Below are 20,363 nucleotides of genomic sequence, written 5' to 3'. Positions count from 1 at the left end.
TCTATTATAAAACAACATCTTCAACAAGGCCTTCTTTCACTCAATAGCTGGCTAAACTGCGGACAACTTTTAATAAAGCCAAAAAAACTACACAACATGAAACTTCACAAAAGCTCAAAATGTGGTCCTTACTATCTTAGACCTACAGAATACCCACCTAGAGAGTGCCCCAGCTTTCAAATACCTACAAATCCATCTCAACCCCAATCTCAACTTTCAACTCCACAAACAAGCAAAACAAAGATTCACCAAACTCTGTTTTGAGCCTGGACACTTTCCCATTTCCTCTCTTATGCAGGTAGAGAAGCCATGGCCCAACTTGAACATGCACTCCCAATCACCACCTTAGCCTGTAAGAAAAACCTTAACCTCTCTACAACTTACAACCAACAAGACATGTTGAGGCATTTATCTGGCACCAAAAACAGAGCACCACTGCTGAGTAATCCGTAATACCAAATGACATTCCATTCCACAAGGAGCAGAGCTATCCAATCTACTATTTTTTAACACTTTTATTGAATTATCACTTAAGACATAGGCAAACATACATTTATATAAAAGAAAACAAACCATGTTAACATGTTCACAGTTACAGATATTATACATTACAAATATTCTTTCATACAATTAGTCAATCCAACATTATATATATTGCAAAATTCCTGCCTCCCCTTAAACCACACTCCTACAAAACATTATTTTGCATGTATTGTTACAATATTTACTACTTTAAATACAGTTGGTTTTGACTTTGATTTCTGTTTTTTATAATTGCTTTTTCGATAGCCACCAGAATTAAACTTAACAAGTTCTTGCAAATGTCTAGGCAAATCAGATAATGCATTACAGCTCAAAAAAATAATGTTCTTAGTTACACCCTTTGACTTACCCAATATTTCTGACAGAATACTACAGAGTACTCTGTGGGAAATTTTTAAAGTCTGCCAACTCATTACACTCACAAAACAAACGTTCCCAGTGGCTTCTTTCTTCCCCACCACACCTCTAACATTTGCCATCTACCTGAGAAAAGTATCTTTGGGAGTCTGCTTGGGGTATAAAAATACCAGTGGAAACACTTTCAAGCATATGTCCTCCCTTGCTTCCTTGTGAATTGCTCATCTAATCTCACTTCTCAATCTTTCTTAACCTCTTCTGATTGATTCATAAAGTTATCATGCAATATTTTATATTCCCTACTAATTATACTTTAACAGCAGTTTCTGTCCTAGATTCAAATAAAAACTCTACCAGAGCAGGTCTTTCACTTAGCATTCCCCTATCCTTTCTCTTTGACTATACTCTGATATCAATCCCTGATAGGAAGGCAGTCTACAGCTTGGAGTCCAATGTTGTCTCATTCTATTATCTTTCCCTTGACTAGTTATTTGCTCCAAATACCTTGCTTGGTTACTTTGCCAGTTTTCTCCAGTAAGTTCAAGTTCCCTCTTGCCATTCTCTGCATTCTTAATTGAAGTCACTGCTATTGGCAGAATCTCCTTTCTCCATTGTCATGTTGGCTTAGTCCTGGAATACTTTCTGCTACTTTATGACTATAATATTCTACATGACTGTTGTTATTCTTCTTAAGGATCTGCATCCAAAATCCCACCCTCTCCTTATTTCCCCCCACTTCATCATCATCCCTTTCCACTTTGAATTATAATCCCTTCAAATCAGGTATTCCTAAACCACCTTATTGAATTATAATCCCTTCAAATCAGGTATTCCTAAACCACCTTATTCTATTGGAGGATCCCCGTAGCCCAGTTGCTCCTTGCCCTCTTCCCCTCCCAGATAAAATTCTTCAACTCTTTATTAATTGCTATCTGCAATTTCTCCGCTGGTTGATAAAAATATACCTGACCAGTATTTAAAACTAAAGGGACTAAAAAATATTTTCACTACTTGTATCTTGCTATCCATATTCATAAACATGATCTTCCACTTTCTCAGTTTTTCTATGATCTTTTGTTTGGATTCTTCCCAAATATCCTTAGCTGCCATAAAATAATCCTTTTTAACCCAAACTCCTAAATACTTCATTTTATTGTGTCTCCATAAGTATAGGTATTTATTCATATGTAGGTACATAGTTTACAGTTATAGCCTTTATTTTGGCTTTATTAACTTTATATCATGAAAAGACTTGAAACTCTTTCAGAATGTTCCACACTGCTAAGATATCATTTTCTGTGTTTTATCAGGTACAAAAATATTATTGTTTACAAGTCAAGCCAAATTTTCTTGATTACCATACCAATTATATCCTTGACTTTCCGAGTCCCTTGTTTTTTTGTTAATGGCTCTAAATATAACACAACTAACAAGGGGAAAAGATGATATCCCTACCTGGTTCCTCTGTTTAGTCAGAACTTGGAAAGGAACCATCCCACTTTAATTTTTGGTTCTGGTCCCTCATATATCCTCCTAACTAACATTATTATTGTATCAGGAAATGCAAATGTTTCCATTGCCTTAGTCATACAATCCCAGCTTACACTGTCAAATGCTTATTGTGAATCAAGACTCACCAGTGGCAGCAGCATTTTTTCTCATTCTGTTTCCCTCTGGATCATCATTGTTCTATTAATATTGTCAAATGTTTGCTTCCCCTCCATAAAAACACAATGATCCACATCTATCAATTCTGGCAACACCTTTGCCATTTTTTAGCTATTATAGACATAAATATTTTATAATAATGTTGAAATGGGCCTTTATGAACCTAGTTCTGATTGGTATTTAGTATTTTTAGGCATTACAACCACAACAGCTTTCTTTCAGGATGTTGGTAAACAGAACCTTCCTGATCTTTATCACTTTCTTCCTTCCTAGCTTCTACACTTCCATAGGGATACCATCTATTTGTGGAGACTTTCCTGTAGATTGATTATATGTTACCATTTTATATCATCCCCTCCTATCTTAATTGTTAATTATTGAGACTCATCTGCCTCTAACCTTGGTATACTTAAGCCTTCCACAAATGCTTCCATTTGTGCTTTTTTTGATTTCCACATACCTCTGCTTTGTACAAATTTTCATAGAATTTCAGAAATAATTCTAATACTTCTCCAGAATCTCTGGTTAGTTTTCTTGTTACAGGCTACCTAAGTTTGGCAATAACCCTTTCTACTTTCTTCTGCCCAAGTCCTTATGCTAAAAGTTTTTGTGCTCTGGAGGTATGATCAGATACAATTGCTTAACAACAATCTTTCTAAACTCATGCAAATTATCCAGATGCTCCCTTATTTTCTCTCTAGCACTCTGCAGTTTCACCTCATCTTGTTCTATGAGAGTTCCCTTATTCTGCAATACTTTAAGCCCCTTAAATAATAGTTGTCATTGCTGCATCATCTGAAATAGTTATTGGATATGTGTTGAAACTTTCAATTGAATGCACATGTTCCTGTGAAATATAATTTCTGTTTAGTCTAGCCCAGTTATTGCATCTTGGGGAATAATATGTAAATTGTCTCATAGTATAACTAAGAAATAAATGCAGGGTAATGAAGTAAAAATGAGACACTTGTGCTTCCCCACTTAGCTGTTAAAAAGAGGAATTTGAGGAATGTGCAGTGGAAATTACTTGAGAGTTATTAGAGAAGATATACATTTCTTCAGAAGTTTTATCTGAGTGGGATAAAATTAAAGTAGAGTTTAAAAACAAGGTAGAAATACAAGAAAAAAGAGATATGGTTAAGAAGTAACAAGAATTATTTATGGCTGCTTTCTCATGGCTAGGTTTGGAGCATACACACAATGTGCCCTTTCAGTTGACAAATCCTGCTGTCTGGAATAGCAGTCCAGTTACTTATTTGTTCCTTCATAAAATTAATACACTCTTTCTTCCAGTTACTCTGGTAAAGCAAAAAAATCTTTTTTTTTTTTCCCAAAACGCCCTGCCCTCTAACTCTACCATTTTTGAAACCACTCTTCTTAAACAGCCTCATACTCAGCCAGCTTCTTCTTTATTTCAACTTCTGATTTCTGTAGTTTTATCAGTTCATCCAAAATGCTGTTTAAAGCTTATTTTTTCTAGCCTTTTGTTATTCGAGTTGATATGCTGCCTCTGTGTATAACCTATTAATCACCTCTGAGCACATGTGACTTATTTTTTCTTCTGAATTACTGGAAACCATCTCTTCCACCAAAGCTGGAGCTTGAACTGCTTTTTTCTAAACAGTTTCAGAATTCTTCCCAGTCAGTGTTTTCTCTTTACATTTTCTAGTTGATTTTCCTTCAGGCTAAGTTTCTTCTTTGCTGACATCCAGGCAGTGTACTTACTGGCCAGTAACTGCATTTTACTAAAACAGACAGAATTACTGACCCTTATCTATCAGTTTCTTTTATCACACTGGGAAATTAAGCTGTTGATCAGTGTGCAGCCATCGTGGAAAGTCTCTTGTTCAAGCTACTTAACTGAAATACATAGTTTTCTAGCAGGAAGATTCACAATTAGGGAGAGATCATATAGCTTTAGATCCCAATCAGACTGTGTTCCATCTTCTACACACCATCTTCTGCGCAAAAAATGCAGTAGCAACAGTTTTTCCATGCTTGTACCTAAACCATAGGAATCCATACCACTATACATTAGAGATGCTACCTCCATCCCACAATTTAGAAAATCTTTATAACATTACTTCTTTAAAACAGTAGACTACTACTTTCCAAACAGAACATAACTCCTTCACTCTCTCCTTCTATCTTACACCTTGCCTGCTTAGCATAACTAGTCCATCTCCCACTCTATAACATTTTCCTTCATTCTGAATCTAAACCCTCATTGCCTATCTCAAGCACCAGCACATTTGTGGTAATCTCTTATACTACACACATTCCTAACCAAAATAAGGGCCAGTACTTTCTGACTATATTCTTAATATTATTTGTATTTTGATCATAGGTTAAAATGAATATACAGCCTGTATCTTTATTAGTTTTTGTATCTCTTGCCTGAGGTACATTTGAACATATAGTTGGATAAAAAAATCCCTGTCTCTCAGTATTTCATTACTAATTTGTTGTATGTTATTATTATGTTATCCCCTGCCAATAAAATCTTTCGCCATGTCAGCCAACTGCTGTAATAATAATTATTTTTGTGTTTAATCTACTAGCTCTTGCCAATTGGTTTCTCACAATATTATCAAACATGAAGTTTGAATGCATAGTATCTCTTGCTAGATGCATACATTTCTTTACTTTCTTTTTATAAATTGTTGTTTCTAACTGTCCTTTAATATTTTGTCTTATTGTGATATCTTAGTCTATACTCCTGTATTGTATATTCTTTTAAAAATTTAAAAAGGATGTTGTAGTATGCACATATGCAATGAAATCATTTAAAATCACATAAAGAACCATCCCATAAAAGAAAGATGTCATCAACAAATCTTTTATAAAAACACCGCATTATTATATATGTGATTCTTAGATAGAATGACTTGTTTTCTCCATGTATTTATAACTATACTCACATATGTGTTTGCTACTGGCGTGCTCATAGCTACACCTGTTACTTGTTTATAACATTTGTCTTGAAATAAAAATACATTATTTTCTAGAACTATCTTCATCAGAACAAATATTAAGTCTGTATCTATGTCATTCAGACATTTTTGACCCGACATATATTTCCTTAACATTTGGACACCCAAGTCATTAGGAATACACATGAATAAAGAGTCCACATCAAGTATAACCATGTATCAAGTAAGCATACTATTACTTTTAGTCCATCCATGTACAAGCTCCAAAAAATGAGAACTATCCTTTATAATAGTAGTAGAACTACATAAAACTTTTTTAAAAACATTTTCGAAATATTTAGATATGGTTTCTGTGACCCATCCTCATGCTGACACTGTGGGTCGAACTGGTGGATTAATTTGACAGGTTTACTATTTGCATTTCAAAGCCATTTTGGTCGACCATTTAGAATGTCGACCCAAAATGTGGAATTCGGAATGCCGAAAAGTAAACCAAAGTGAAAATGACTATATTGACAACCATGGTTCAATGTATTTGATACAGCAGGGGGTGACATCACTCACCTTCTGCTATGCACATTAACGTACCATTAAACTGTACCAGTCAAATATATGTTAATTCTACTATTTTGCAGGTGGGCTGCACCTCCCCACACATTAAATATACCAACTCCAAGATTGCACTACAGTGAGAAAATGGGCTAATTTCCAGTTCCTCACTGAACCGCGAACCCCCTGTACAATGTCGAACCCAAATGCTTGACTTACACTACCTGTTCACTGCAGTGTAGTCGATTCATTTGGGTTCGACATTCTGCCAACTTGAAGACTGCAAGTCAACCACATGCCAGTCGACCGACGTAGTTTCAAGGTTTTTAGTGTAAACCAATTTGACATTTGTAGCATTTTGGAATACCATAAATAATAGAAAAAGCAATTACTCCTAAGAGATGCTCATAGAGCTCTTTGCTAATACAGTCTTTTTGAAACATATATGTGATTTGCGAAGTGACTTCATCTTTGATTTTCGACACCATATTTATATTAATACATATATAATTTGAGGTATTTAACATTTGCAACATTGTGTTAACATAATATGTCTTATTTAATACAGCCACACCACCTCCTTTATCGGTAGGTTTTATTACATTATTATATATTGTTTGGATAGCTTGATATTCATCCTTTTTCAAGTTGAAAAACCTTTTCTTACAATTAACGGTCTGATAAATTTCATTTTCGACCATTTTTTCAAACATTGAAACAAACTGGTAGCTGGTGGTACAAAAGTAGTGCTTCTAAAACAACTGTAATTTACATTTCTATCAGTGTCTTTTTCTTGAAAAAACAATCAAATTAAATGTACAAATAAACAGTTTAAATTCAGTTAATGTCTGTGAAATATCTACCATTGTAACTGGAGTGAAATTGCAAGCCTTTATTTAACACATTTACTTCAGTCTCATTAAGGGGAAAGTCCGATAAATTAAAAGCAATATTTGATGCAACAGTACCTTGGACAGGTTGACAGACGAGATCAGATAGGAGTCCCCGTGGACTATAATGTTTGCAGATGACATTATGATCTGTAGTGAGAGTAGGGAACAGATGGAGGAGACCCTGGAGAGGTGGAGATATGCTCTAGACAGAACAGGAATGAAGGTCAGCAGGACTAAGACAGAATATATGTGTATGAATGACAGGAAGGATAGAGGAATGGTGAGGATGCAGGGAGTAGAGGTGGTGAAGGTGGACGAGTTTAAATACCTGGGATCAACAGTTCAGAATAATGGTGAGTGTGGAAGAGAGGTGAAGAAGAGAGTACAGACAGGATGGAGTGGGTGGTGAAGTATGTCAGGAGTGATTTGTGACAGACGAGTACCAGTAAGAGTTAAAGGGAAGGTCTACAAGAGGGTAGTGAGACCAGCTATGTTATATGGGTTGGAGACAGTGGCATTGACAAAAAGGCAGGAATTTGAGCTGGACGTGGCAGAGTTAAAGATGTTAAGATTTGCACTGGGTATGACGAGGGTGGACAGGATTAGGAATAAGTATATTAGAGTGCCATCCCAGGTTGGAAGGTTTGGAGACAAAGCCAGAGATGCAAGATTACGTTGGTTTGGACATGTATTGAGGAGGGATGCAGAGTATATTGGGAAAAAGATGCTAAGGATGAAGCTGCCAGGTAACAGGAAAAGAGGAAGGCCTAAGATAAGGTTTATGGATGTGGTGAGAGAGAACATGCAGGTGGTTGGTGTGACACAGCAAGATGCAGAGGACAGGAAGAAATTGAAACAGATGATCTGCTGTGGCGACCCCTAAGGGGAGCAGCCGATAGAAGAAAAAGAAGATTTGATGCAACAGTACCTGTTAATTGTTCTTCTCTGGGTTGGTATTGCTTTTTTTCTGTCTTGTTTGATTGACATCTCACTTTCTTTTGGGGATAAAGGGAATGGATTCCGTTGATCGAATAAAACATTGATTTTGAAATGGGCATTTCTAAAGGATTGGACACTGATATAATATTAGCTTCCACAACCATTTATTGAGTAACAGCAGGTGCTGCAGATTAAAATAATGCTGTAGATATTTATCAGACCCGGTCATTGCTGTAATGTCTTTCTTTGACGTCATGATGTTATTTGGACTAGTTAAGGTGTTCTCCATTGATCGGTCTGATGTACATCTGGATCCTTTTTATCATTGGTTTGTCTAGGGTTAGGCCAGGTGAAGATGTCCCCTTTCTTAAAATCATTAAAGTCATGCCTTAATTTCTATTTTTTACTCTCAGTTTTGTTTCAAAATTAACTATCTCACCAATTGTTTTACTCAGTAAAACTGAATGTATATTGTTTTCAACAAGTTCTATAAGTTCATCATACATTTTAGTGACTTCTGTTTTCAGTTCATTTTCAAATGATTCAAAAAAACTTATTCATTAGAGTCAGATATTGAAATGACAGATTCAAGTTTAGATGCTGCCACTGTTTAAGTAATTCAGGATTGTGATCTGTGAATGTGGGCATCTTTAAAATATGTAAACCCCTGGGAACAGTTTTGTTTCAATGCAAGCATTAAATGTAAGGCATTGCCATTGTAACTTTTTAAATTGATTCATCTTATTTTCAAACTGAAAAAGTTTCACCTTATATTGTTGAACAGATATGTTAATATCAGGCTGAGCATCATCCATTTCAGTAGTTATATTTAAATCCTTCAGCAGCGGATTATCCGTAACTTCAAGTAAATCCTGAATGTGCTGGACAGGTTTACGTAGCAAATTACCTGTTGAAGACAAATTATATATATTTCTCATGTTAAACCAGATTCTTCATGATTCTTCACAATTAGACAATTAAAATAAAAGTAACCTGGTCAGCAAATCTGGTAGACCAAGATGATAAAATACAAACCCAAAATGTATACCAGGACCACGAGTTTATGTATAAAACTGTTTAATCGCAAATAAACTTTCACAGATCACTCTGCTCCATCAGGCATGAAAAACAGAACTAAAAAAATAAGCAAGACAAACTAGAATATGTACAGATGCTCATGCTATAACTTAAAGCTGATAGATCAGCTGATTAATGTATCATTTACTTCCTTAAAGAGAAACTCAAATGCCTGTCATTATTGTCTGATTTCAATCCTCAATGATTTGTCAGTCGTTTACCAGATAACCAAAAAATATATGAGGAACAGACCAAAAATACAAGGCAAAAATTTGGACATTATGCAAAAATCAGGATAGTCAAGAGGTATGCTAACACCACCTTGTTGAGCTCTTGACACAGATGGGATTACTGGAAGTCAGAATCGACACTGCTAATTTTGACCTTAAGCTTCTTGACTTTCCTGATCAGAGCATTCTGTCTGGTGTTCCTCTTTGACCTCCCGCTTCCCAAGCATTTTTTAATGAGTTTTCTTTTAATCTTATACTTCAAGGCAGATGTATGCCATGTAACCATTTACACCTTAACGTACCCATATTTGTCAGTACAAGTTTCGATGATACCTCCACTTTAACATTAGTCGCCTTTTACACAAATTTGGACAGGCCTAGCAGTTTGCTTTCCATACCCTAGATGTTAAAGAAAGTAGAAATTTAGACCACCCAATTTTGTACAAAGGTGGAAGAGAGTTATATTCGACTTATAGTAGTTTTCAGCTGTAAATTGCACCACCTTTATGTAACACCTTTCATCATCTTTTCTTGTTATAACTGGAGGTGGAATTTACTTATAAATTTTCTTCTTGCCTTTGTAGGATCTTCCACCCTTTTCCTTGTGAGACTGCAGATGGAAATCGATTATATATTAACTTATGCTCATTTTTAACTGAATCAGTTATTAAACAGGGAATCCCCTTATTCCGCTTCACTCAAGAGCTTTTATTCTCCTGCCTGACAAACCGGAGGAGGATGGACTTTTATATGTGTCTGTCTGACACTGCACCTGATTCTACCATTCTGACTTCACATTCCCTGATCCTCATCTTCTACCAGCCACCTCCTCCTACTACTCACTGACAGGAGGTATTAAGAATTGTGTGTGTGTGTCTATATAAACATGCATATGTATCTAAGCATATGCAGGAAGGCACATACATGTTTGTGTATGTGCGTGCATGTATGTTTAGGCATATGTGCATGTGTACCATACAAGAGCACATATATGCATATGAGTGTGTGATGTGTATGCATGTATACCATACAACAGCACATATGTATATGCATGTGCATATATGTATCTATGTGTGTGTGTGTGTGGGTGTGTGTAATTTATAGAAATGTTTGCATGGGCTTGACTTTTGATAGTCACATTCTAGGTATTATTTTCAGTCAGGATTGTGACCTGAACCTACTCTTCCCACACTTTAGGATGTTACATGTGATAGGCTAGACTGTAGTCTTTACAGCAGCACAAACATACACACACACACACACACACACACACACACACACACACACACACACACACACACACACACACACACACACACAAATTGACTTGTAATTAAACTGACTTCTGTATTGTCGACACACTTTGGTCAAGATATACACATGGTAAACAGATGTGAGAGACTGAAAGGCCCTGGAAGGCCCTGGGATGGGGAATATGCCCTTTCCCCAGGGAATGTGTGATCTCAGAGTTAGTATATTTAATTAGCAGGGGATGTGGGATTGCCCCCCCTGTAAAAAATGGTGTTTTATTTATTTATTTCATGTGTTGATGTAGTTTCTCTCAGCATGGATAGCTGCTTGTTGATGTACACAGTTTTGATATAAAGACATTGATGTTCAGTTCGTTGACAATGGGTGTATTTGAATGAATATGAACACACCCATACACACACACATGCACACACACACACACACACACACACACACACACACACACACACACACACACACACACACACATATATATATATATATATACACACACACACACACACACACACACACACACTGGATATAAAAAGTTTACACACCCCTGTTAAAATGCCAGATTTTTGTGATATAAAAAATGAGACACAATAAATCATTTCAAAACTTTTCCCACCTTTAATGTGAGCTATAACCTGTACAATTAATTTGAAAAACAAACAAATCTGTTAGGGGAAAAAAATATAAAAAATAAAAAACGTACAATAAGCTGGTTGCATAAGTATGCACACCCTTAAACTAATACTTTGTTGAAGCACCTTTTTATTTAATTATAGCATTCAGTCTTCTTGGCTACACATCTGCCATCAATTAAAGAGACTCTGATTAACCCCAAATAAAGTTCAGCTGTCCTAGTAGGATTTTCCTGACATTTACTCAGTTGCCTGCTACAACAAAAGCCATGGTTCACAGAGAGCTTGCAAAGCATCAAAGGGATCTCATTGCGTGAAAGGTATCAGTCAGGAGAAGGGTACAAAAAAATTTCCACAGCATTGGATATATCATGGAACAAGTGAAGATAGTCATCAAAAAGTGGAGAAAATATGGGACAACAGTGACGTTGCAAAGAACTGGATATTCCTCCAAATTTGATGAGAAGACAAGATGAAAACTGGTCAGGGAGGCTGCCAAGAGACCTACAGCAACACTGAAGGAGCTGCAGGAATTTCTGGCAAGTACTGGTTGTGTACTACATGCGACAACAATCTCCCGTATTCTCCATATGTCTGGGCTACAGGGTCGGGTTGCAAGATGGAAGCCTTTGCTTACACAAAAAAAACATCCAGGCCCAACTAAAATTTGCAAAACAATACATCAAGTCTCCCAAAAGCATGTGGGAAAAAGATTTATGGTCTGATGAGACCAAGGTTGAACTTTTTGTCCAGAATTCCCAAAGGTACGTTTGGCTCAAAAACAACACTTTGCATCACCAAAAGAATACCATCTCCAAGGTGAAGCATGGTGGTGGCAGTATCATGCTTTGGGGTTGCTTTTGTTCAGCTGGAACTAGAACTTTAGTCAATGTGGAGGGAATTATGAACTGCTCCAAATACCAGTCACTTTCGGCACAAAACCTTCAGGCATCTGCTAGAAAGCTGAAAATGAAGAGGAATTTCACCTTTCAGCATGACAATGACCCCAAGCATACATCCAAATCAACAAAAGAATGGCTTCACCAGAAGAAAATTAAAGTTTTGGAATGGCCCAGCCAGAGTCCAGACCTAAATCCAATAGAAAATCTGTGGGGTGACCTGAAGAGAGCTGTGCACAGGAGATGCCCTTGCAATATGACAGATTTGGAGCACTTTTGCAAGGAAGAGAGTGGGCAAATATTGCCAAGTCAAGATGTCCCATGCTGATAGACTCCTACCCAAGAAGACTGAATGCTGTAATTAAATCAAAAGGTGCTTCAACAAAGTATTAGTTTAAGGATGCGCACACTTGTGCAACCAGCTTATTGTACTTTTTTTTAATTTTTTGTATTTTTCCCCAAACAGATTTGTTTTTCAATTAAATTGTACAGGTTATAGGTCACATTAAAAGTGGGAAAATTTTTGAAATGATTTATTGTGGTCTCATTTTTTTATATCACAAAAAATGGCATTTTAACAGGGGTGTATAAACTTTTTAAATCTACTGTATGTATGTATGTATATATATATATATATATATATATATATATATATATTTGTGTGTGTGTGTGTGTGTGTGTGTTCAGCTTTGAGGTGAACTTTCCTCTCTAAGGCCCTTCTAAGGTTCAAGTACAGACTGTGGTTGAGATGTACTTCCGACATATATTTTACCATGATCATATTCAGGCATGTACTTGTCACACTGGCTTCAAAGTTTACTTTCTGTCTGTACTCCACACTTTTTTCCCACCAAAGTGCACACTTTAGACTGTGCTCCTGCTGGTTGACATTCAGCTTATTTTGTATATTCCTATTTAATACAGATAACAGCTGTGCCTTATGTACCACACTGCAACCTTTTTATTGGGCAGAATATTCTGGTTTTATATTCTTCTCTATTACATTCTCTCTCTTTATAACAGGAGCACAGTGTTATAGTTATCAGCTGAGCTGACAGTTCATACTCTATACTGCCATAATCACCATTGCTTCTTGACTACTGCTTCTCCATGACGGAATTGTTGGTTTATGGCAGTGGAAACATAATCTGTAGTTATCTATCTTGTTTGATCAGGAGATGGTTTTGATTTTCAGATATGAAGGTGGTGTATGGATGGCGTCCTGCTGAAATGTAAAAAATAGTAAAAGTAGAGTCCTGACGAGCAGGAAAAAAATACTGAATTGGCAAGAGAAGAGTAAATATAGAACATTGCTTTTATACTTTAAACTTGTTTTTGCAGGGTACCCCCAAATGTAGGGTGTAACCCCCACAGCCCAACCTTACATATGTATATGTGTGTGAGAGTGAGAGAGAGTGTGTGTGTGTGTGTGTGTGTGTGTGTGTGTATATATATATATATATATATATATATATATATATATATATACACACACACACATATATATATATATATATTATATATATACACACACACACACACACACACACTACTAATAGAGAGGAAGACAATTTTCTGTGGTTTGCAGTTTAATTTAGATGCAGAAACTGCTCTCATGATGATCTGTGGTGTTTGGATAGAGGAGATGAGGAAGAAGCATCATTTATGGAAGTGGAGACTGCCTGATCACAGAGTAGGATAGTCATGTTAAGCAGAGGTGAACTTTATGATTCTGTTTTACTTATATCCATCATCCAACATCATATAAAAATGTTCCCAAATGGACACTGTTGTTGATGTTTTACTGTTGAGTAAAATTAGTTCTTCTAGCTATTTCAGTTTATTTTCAAACTGCTTTTTTCACCGTTGTCTTGTGACTGCACCATTTTAAATGTATATTCTACTTTATATCACACGTTATATTCCTGCACATATTTGTGTTATTATGTCTTCTCAGCTTGTTTGTTATTGTTTCTCTGTTACAATGTTATGTATTTCTACACTGCTTAGCTGATAAATAGTATAATAAAGTCAAAGAAGCATTATTATAAAGAACTTAGTGTTTTAAGCCTACATGTGACATTTGTACATTGCACTGAAATTATTTAAACCTGCTTAAGCCAGTATTATTTCTAAAGTTGTAGAATATATTATACTAGAACTCACAAACAATGAGATCAGTAATCTGTAGTCTTTCAACTCAAATTAATTTGGCTTCGTAAAGAGCAGGTCCTGCCAACTGAATCTGGTGGACATCTTGGTAGGTTAGTGATGGAGGTGACTGAGGCACTGGTTAATGACAAATCAGTGTACACCACCTATATGGATCTAGTTAAGGCCTTTGACACTACTGTGCATTCAAGTATTACTGAAAACCTCACCCACTTGAATATTAACCCCTACGTAACCTACTGGATGGCAAACTGACTAGCTGACAGAACACAAAACAGTGGTGGCTTATGGTTTCATGTTCCTGTGAATGACTTGTCACCAGTGGCATCCTTTAAGGCTCCATACTGGGTCCCCTCCTCTTTGTCATATACTTATCTGTCTCCCAAACTGATGTCAGGGAACAGAGTCTGATGACTCCAAACTTGGCATTGTCATTAACTCACCATTTCCTGCAAGTGGATCTGTCTAAACCACACTAGTGCCTGGTGTCCATGGGCTCAAGATCAGTGCTAAAACCTGTAGTACAGCACTCTCAGGGGAACAAGAATATCCCTTCATCTACCATATCAAATACATCCCGAGTGATGAATCCACTATTAGCAACTTGCATAGACTTGTAGAATTTGTCCACCGTGTTTCACCTGTAGTTTGGACAATCATTTTAAATGGCTCAGCTAATTACTAAAGGCATATCCCCCAGATCCAAAGAAGTTAGTGTCCTCCTCTACACATCTGTAATTGAGCCCATAACAGAATATAATGCCTCCTTTGGCATGTAACTACCGAAACACATTACTCACCTAGAAAAAAAAAACACACAATATTTCCTAATGAAAAGGTCTTGGGTATGAACTTCTCTAGTCTTCACAGACTAAGAGTCCTGTCACTTTACTCCTTCTCATATAGGCTTCTAAATGGTGGCATCTGCTTGCCCTATAGGGATGTGAAAAATCAGAACTGCTTACCCTCTTACACCTCAGAAAAGCTGGAAATACTACAATATCTATTCTATGGCCCTAAACCTACATTGCAGTATAAACAGAGCTTGTTAATGCGATAGGCATCTTTCCCAAAGGATCACCTACCTATGAAACAAGCTACCACATCACGTCAAACAGAACAGATCTCAAACCAAGCATTGGCGAGTAGATGGAGATCTGTAAATTCAAGTAAATGGAGAGGTATAAATCCATCTCTGTGTTGCGTATTAAGGCTGTCACACTTAGAGGAAACAAATATTGAGATTTGCATTACTTCGTAATAACATAAGAAACTCAATGTTAAAACTGAGCAAATAAGAACATTTTCCTTGTTACTAAACAGAGCTTTAAAAGTTGACATGATGCAATCATGTAGGATCCCTTTTGGCAAAGACCAACAACTAAAAAGGTTACAGGTCATAAGTTACATACACAGACATCTGATTCTACCTTCCCCAAGAAGGTACAAGAATTTTTAGATCTAGTAGAATACCTAGAAACTACAACATCTTTTTTCAGATTCACTATTGAACACTCTAGAACTGAAATTAGTTTTCTAGATATTACCATTACCAAGGATGACAAAGGAAAGCTAAGTCACACCATCTACAGAAAAACCTGTTGGAAAAACACATTACTGGAGTATAGCAGCATGCATCCTAGGCATATATTTCGTAACATTGTCAAGGGCCAATATACAAGAGTTAATAGATTATGCAAGAATTCAGAAGATAGAATACAACAGATTATGAAACTAAATAACATGTTCATAGAGAGACACTATGACAAAGTAATGACTCAAGAGGAGCTTTTTTCATCAGGATCTAATACCACCCCCTTGAAAAATAGTAATGAGCTTTATCAGGCATATATTAGACCGGAGTTAAACAATGAGACAATTCCTTTTCAAACTAGGTACACTAGTGACATTAGGAATACTACCAGTATAATAAGGAAGAACTGGAGTATTTTACTCACTAATGAAGAAATTAAGGCAGTAGTGGGAGTCAAACCACGTTTTTTGTATACTAACAGTAAAATCTTAAAAGGTTGTTATGTCTAGAAAAACAAAGTCCAGAGACTGAAGAAACACAAATTAAGATACAGTTAAACATAAAAGGTGACCCTACTAGAATAAATGAGATAGGTACATACTCATGTAAAAAGTGTAGTATGTGTAGGTATATTTCAGAAGATATAGAGTTTGTTCATCCATATTTAAATTATACCTTTAGACCCAATTTTAGATCAGATTGTAGTAGTGCCTACCTGGTTTATCTAGCTAATTGTCTATTCTGTAAGGCGTTCTATATTGGGATGACGACAAGATCCCTTAAGGAACACATATGACATAAAGAAAAAAGATTTAAAGAATGCCCTAACTAAACATGTAATTAACAATCCTGGGCATGAGTTTAGATTTAGAGCACTACAACTAGTAAGTCCAAGCAATAGGAAAGGTGACGCTTTCAATGAATTAGAAAGCATAGAGTTGCAATGGATCCTGAAATTTAAAGCACACTACACCCCAGGTATAAACCAGTATATTAGTGTAAGGTCAGTCCTCAAAAAGAGAAGTCTAAAGTAATGTATTATATTATATATCCTTACACACACTCATGGAGACCATGAAGCTATATTATCTTTTACTTTTACTTTCCTCTCTTTATACATTTCCCTATGCACATTGGTTGACTGGGTTTCAAGATAAAATTAAGGACCACTTTAATTAAATATATATGTTATGATTAATAAGTAAACAACTGTTTCAAAGGTGTTCCTTACCTAGACATGACCTAGATTATGATATTTTATACACAACATACTTCATTTGTATGATTGATTCATATAGATATGCCTATGGATTTCTTTTGATTGACATTTTCAGTACTCACTAATATTATCAACATATTTGTTATACATTATTTATTTATTTATTCATACTATTTATTATATATTATATGCTATATTTATTATGACTAAAGGCCTTTTTATATATATGCTAGTTTTTAAATAGGTTTTAATGAATTTAATGCACTCTTTTCTCTTACATATCCAACTTTAGATAGGCATACATTGAGTTTAATAATTCTCAAGAACTATATGTTTCATGGGAATGAGAGAGAGACAGGCACAAATAGAGATACATTTAATATACAGCTTTTAGTTAGAATATTAACTCCATAAGGTTCAATAAATAACACATATTGATTAAATGTATAAAGAATGCTGTACAATGACTATATATATATAGCCCATATAAAATATATAATAAGTAATGGAAGTTTGGTTGTTTGCTATTTTTGTATATATATTTATTTCTATACATGTTCTGTATTAAAGCATTACATATATATATCTTAATAAGCATTTCTATATATATATATTTTTTAAAAGTAGCTAAGTTAAAATGTGTTTTTTATACAGCAATATGTTTATATGAATTTTAGCATGGAGTATGGTATATCAGTAGTTCTCTTTTTAGTGTGAGTGTTTTTAGACACATATATTAAATGTTTTTATTTTATATCATTTTATTTTAGAATATGTGGAAAAGTGCTTTGTGTGCTCTTTATGAGTTCCTTTAAGTTACTTGTTTGTCTAGCTCTAGCAAACTGCTATTATTTTAAGATACTGTCTCTTTATGTTAGAACATCTTCTGAAATGCTGATTAGGATGATAATTGTCTCGGCATCCAATGAGCCTTGTAATTAAACTTAATGAGCAGTACTATATAAGTTTTATCATAGACACAAGTAAATTAGATCTGAAGAAGCGTACTGTTTTTGTACGTGAAAGCGCTCATCTGTTCTTATACAAATAAAGAAGTTTCTACGTTTTGGCTGCATTATCGTGGTGGTCTTCATTCCTGTGTTTCCTGACTTATTCCTGCTTTACTGCTTGTTTGGTGAGGACCTTTGGAGGTTTGCTGGAATTGTGTGTCATAGTTTACAGTTTTACTTTTATCTCCGGCTACCTACACACGATGGATGCTATTGCCATAGAACTGGAATATGTGCCTAATAAACTGAATGGGAAAAGACAATGGAACAGTTTTCTAGAACCTAAAGAAAATCCGCTACTTAATATCAGCATGGAACAAACAACTATGACAACTAACTCCGAAAAAGGTAATGCTGATAAAATGAAAGAGTTTGTAGTTATCTTGAGAGAACTTGAAAATATAATGTACAAACTACATAGACTAGTCTGGCAAAGGCGCCATCTAGAAGCGTGTTTGCATTTTAAACTCATCCCTAGAGGGATGAGAGTACTGGTTATGCCTTCATATGGTGAAACGTATCCTGAATTACTCCGTAAGTGGCAGCAGTTAAACCTTGATCTAGGGTTTAACTATATCAAGCTATTGCTCGAGCATTTTTTACCGCTAGAGAAAGATTTGAATTCACGGGCTGAGGCTCTTAGTAAAGACATTAATGAAAGATTTAAGGAGGAATACTTTCAACAAAGGCTAGATAACATGTATAACCAACTCTCTTCATACAACAACAAACTGCAACAAATAAAAACAAGAAAACTGCATAGAGATCACATGGATTTTGTGAATAATCATGTCTTCTCCTGGCCCAGATATAGAGAGAGCGATATGAATGAGAAGGTGCCATTAAATAGAGTTGACTACACATCGGAAAATAATACAAATAAGAGCTATGCCTCAGCAGCAATGAATGTGAATTCCACCTTAAGAGACTCAGACGTGATGACTGCAACACCTCCGGCACCTACGCCTTTGACACACACACAGAACTCTGCAGTAAGGGACACTCCCCCATGCAATCAACAAGCGTTTGTGCAACAGGAAGTGAATGCACAAGGTGCCAAACCCAAAATCAAACAGGGAAACCTGGAAAGTTTTTTACCCCTTCCGCTGAAATTTCGGCAGAATTTCCAAAGCAGATCGAGGAGCAGAGGCCGCACCAAGAGGAAACTTTCGGGAGAAGAAATGGCTCCAAGCAACAGGAATCGAAGAAGGGAACAGAGGACCTAGTGTTTAACTTATCACAAAGAACATTAACTGAGACTGACCACGAACTTTTAAATAAAGGTTTATCCTTTATTCCTGCTCAGGTGAGCAATATAAGCGAAATATTAACTGACTTGCGCCTGTTTGTCCGTAAAATTAACTTAAAATGTATGTTTAAAAACAAAGAACAATGTAATGAAGCTGGCCATGTTAACAATAGTAATTTTAAGAGAAAGAGTGTATTCACACCAGCACAAACACCAACTACAGAATGTTTTATTAAGGCCTGTGAATCTGATTTTTATCAATATTTTAATAATAAGAAAAAAAGAGGTTTATATGTTAACCTGTCACATCTAGAATGGGAATCACTATACACACTTCGACAAGATAAAGAAATAATTATAAAGCCTGCAGATAAAGGGGGTGGAATAGTTATCCTGGACTTTGATATGTAAAATACATTGATGCTGAATATGCTTAGAGAAACCGACACTTATAAGGAGATTAATTTAAATGATCTAACTACAGTTATCTTTTCAGTACATCAGGAATTATACGATTTCCTTATGTGCAGGCAGATAGACCAAGAGTTGTATCAATATTTCTTAATAGAACAACCTAAAATACCATATATAAAAGGGCTGCCAAAAGTACACAAAGGGATATTACCACCACCACTACGACCTATAGTTGTAGGGGATGGGTGGGTTACGGAAACCATGTCAGTCTACATAGAAAAGAAACTAAGACCTATTATTGATAAGATAAACAGCATTCTGAAAGATACATATCAATTATTAGATGTTCTATCTAATATGAAAGAAGGCATTCCTAAAGATAGTCTATTAATTACTATGGACATGAGGACTCTTTTTACATCTATTCCGAATAGCTATGGCTCAGAAGCCATTAGATACATTTTGCATAATACAGACATGTTCAGTAATAATGAAAGAATTCTATTGAATGCAATATTAGACCTTATACTGAATAATAATGTATTTCTATATGATAAGAGATTGTTTTTGCAACAATGGGGAGTGGCTATGGGCACTCCCTGTGCAAATACTTACGCAAACCTTGTGGTATACTACTGGGAATGTATGCATTTATTTAATCATGCTATGTTTGATAAAATGCTGCTATATAAAAGATTCGTAGATGATATAATAATTTTTTGGAATGGTACTTTACAAGAATTTTTAGATCTAGTAGAATACCTAGAAACTACAACATC

The 20,363-nt window shown here is 35.6% G+C and overlaps 1 long non-coding RNA gene across 1 annotated transcript in view; it reads right to left on the bottom strand.

The window, feature by feature from the left end:
• Positions 1–7,816: 7,816 nt before the first annotated feature.
• LOC122810948 overlaps positions 7,817–20,363 on the bottom strand; it is a 279,653-nt gene continuing 267,106 nt past the window's right edge. The window contains exon 3 of the long non-coding RNA XR_006366161.1: positions 7,817–8,789. This is a non-coding gene — a long non-coding RNA (uncharacterized LOC122810948). The remainder of the gene's footprint in view (positions 8,790–20,363) is intronic.

The sequence above is a fragment of the Protopterus annectens genome, chromosome 9.part0, assembly GCF_019279795.1.
Source record: "Protopterus annectens isolate FY-2018-M chromosome 9.part0, PAN1.0, whole genome shotgun sequence".
Lineage (NCBI taxonomy): Eukaryota > Metazoa > Chordata > Ceratodontiformes > Protopteridae > Protopterus > Protopterus annectens.
Note: the sequence above shows the minus strand (reverse complement) of the source record. Positions and strands in the feature narration are given on the sequence as shown.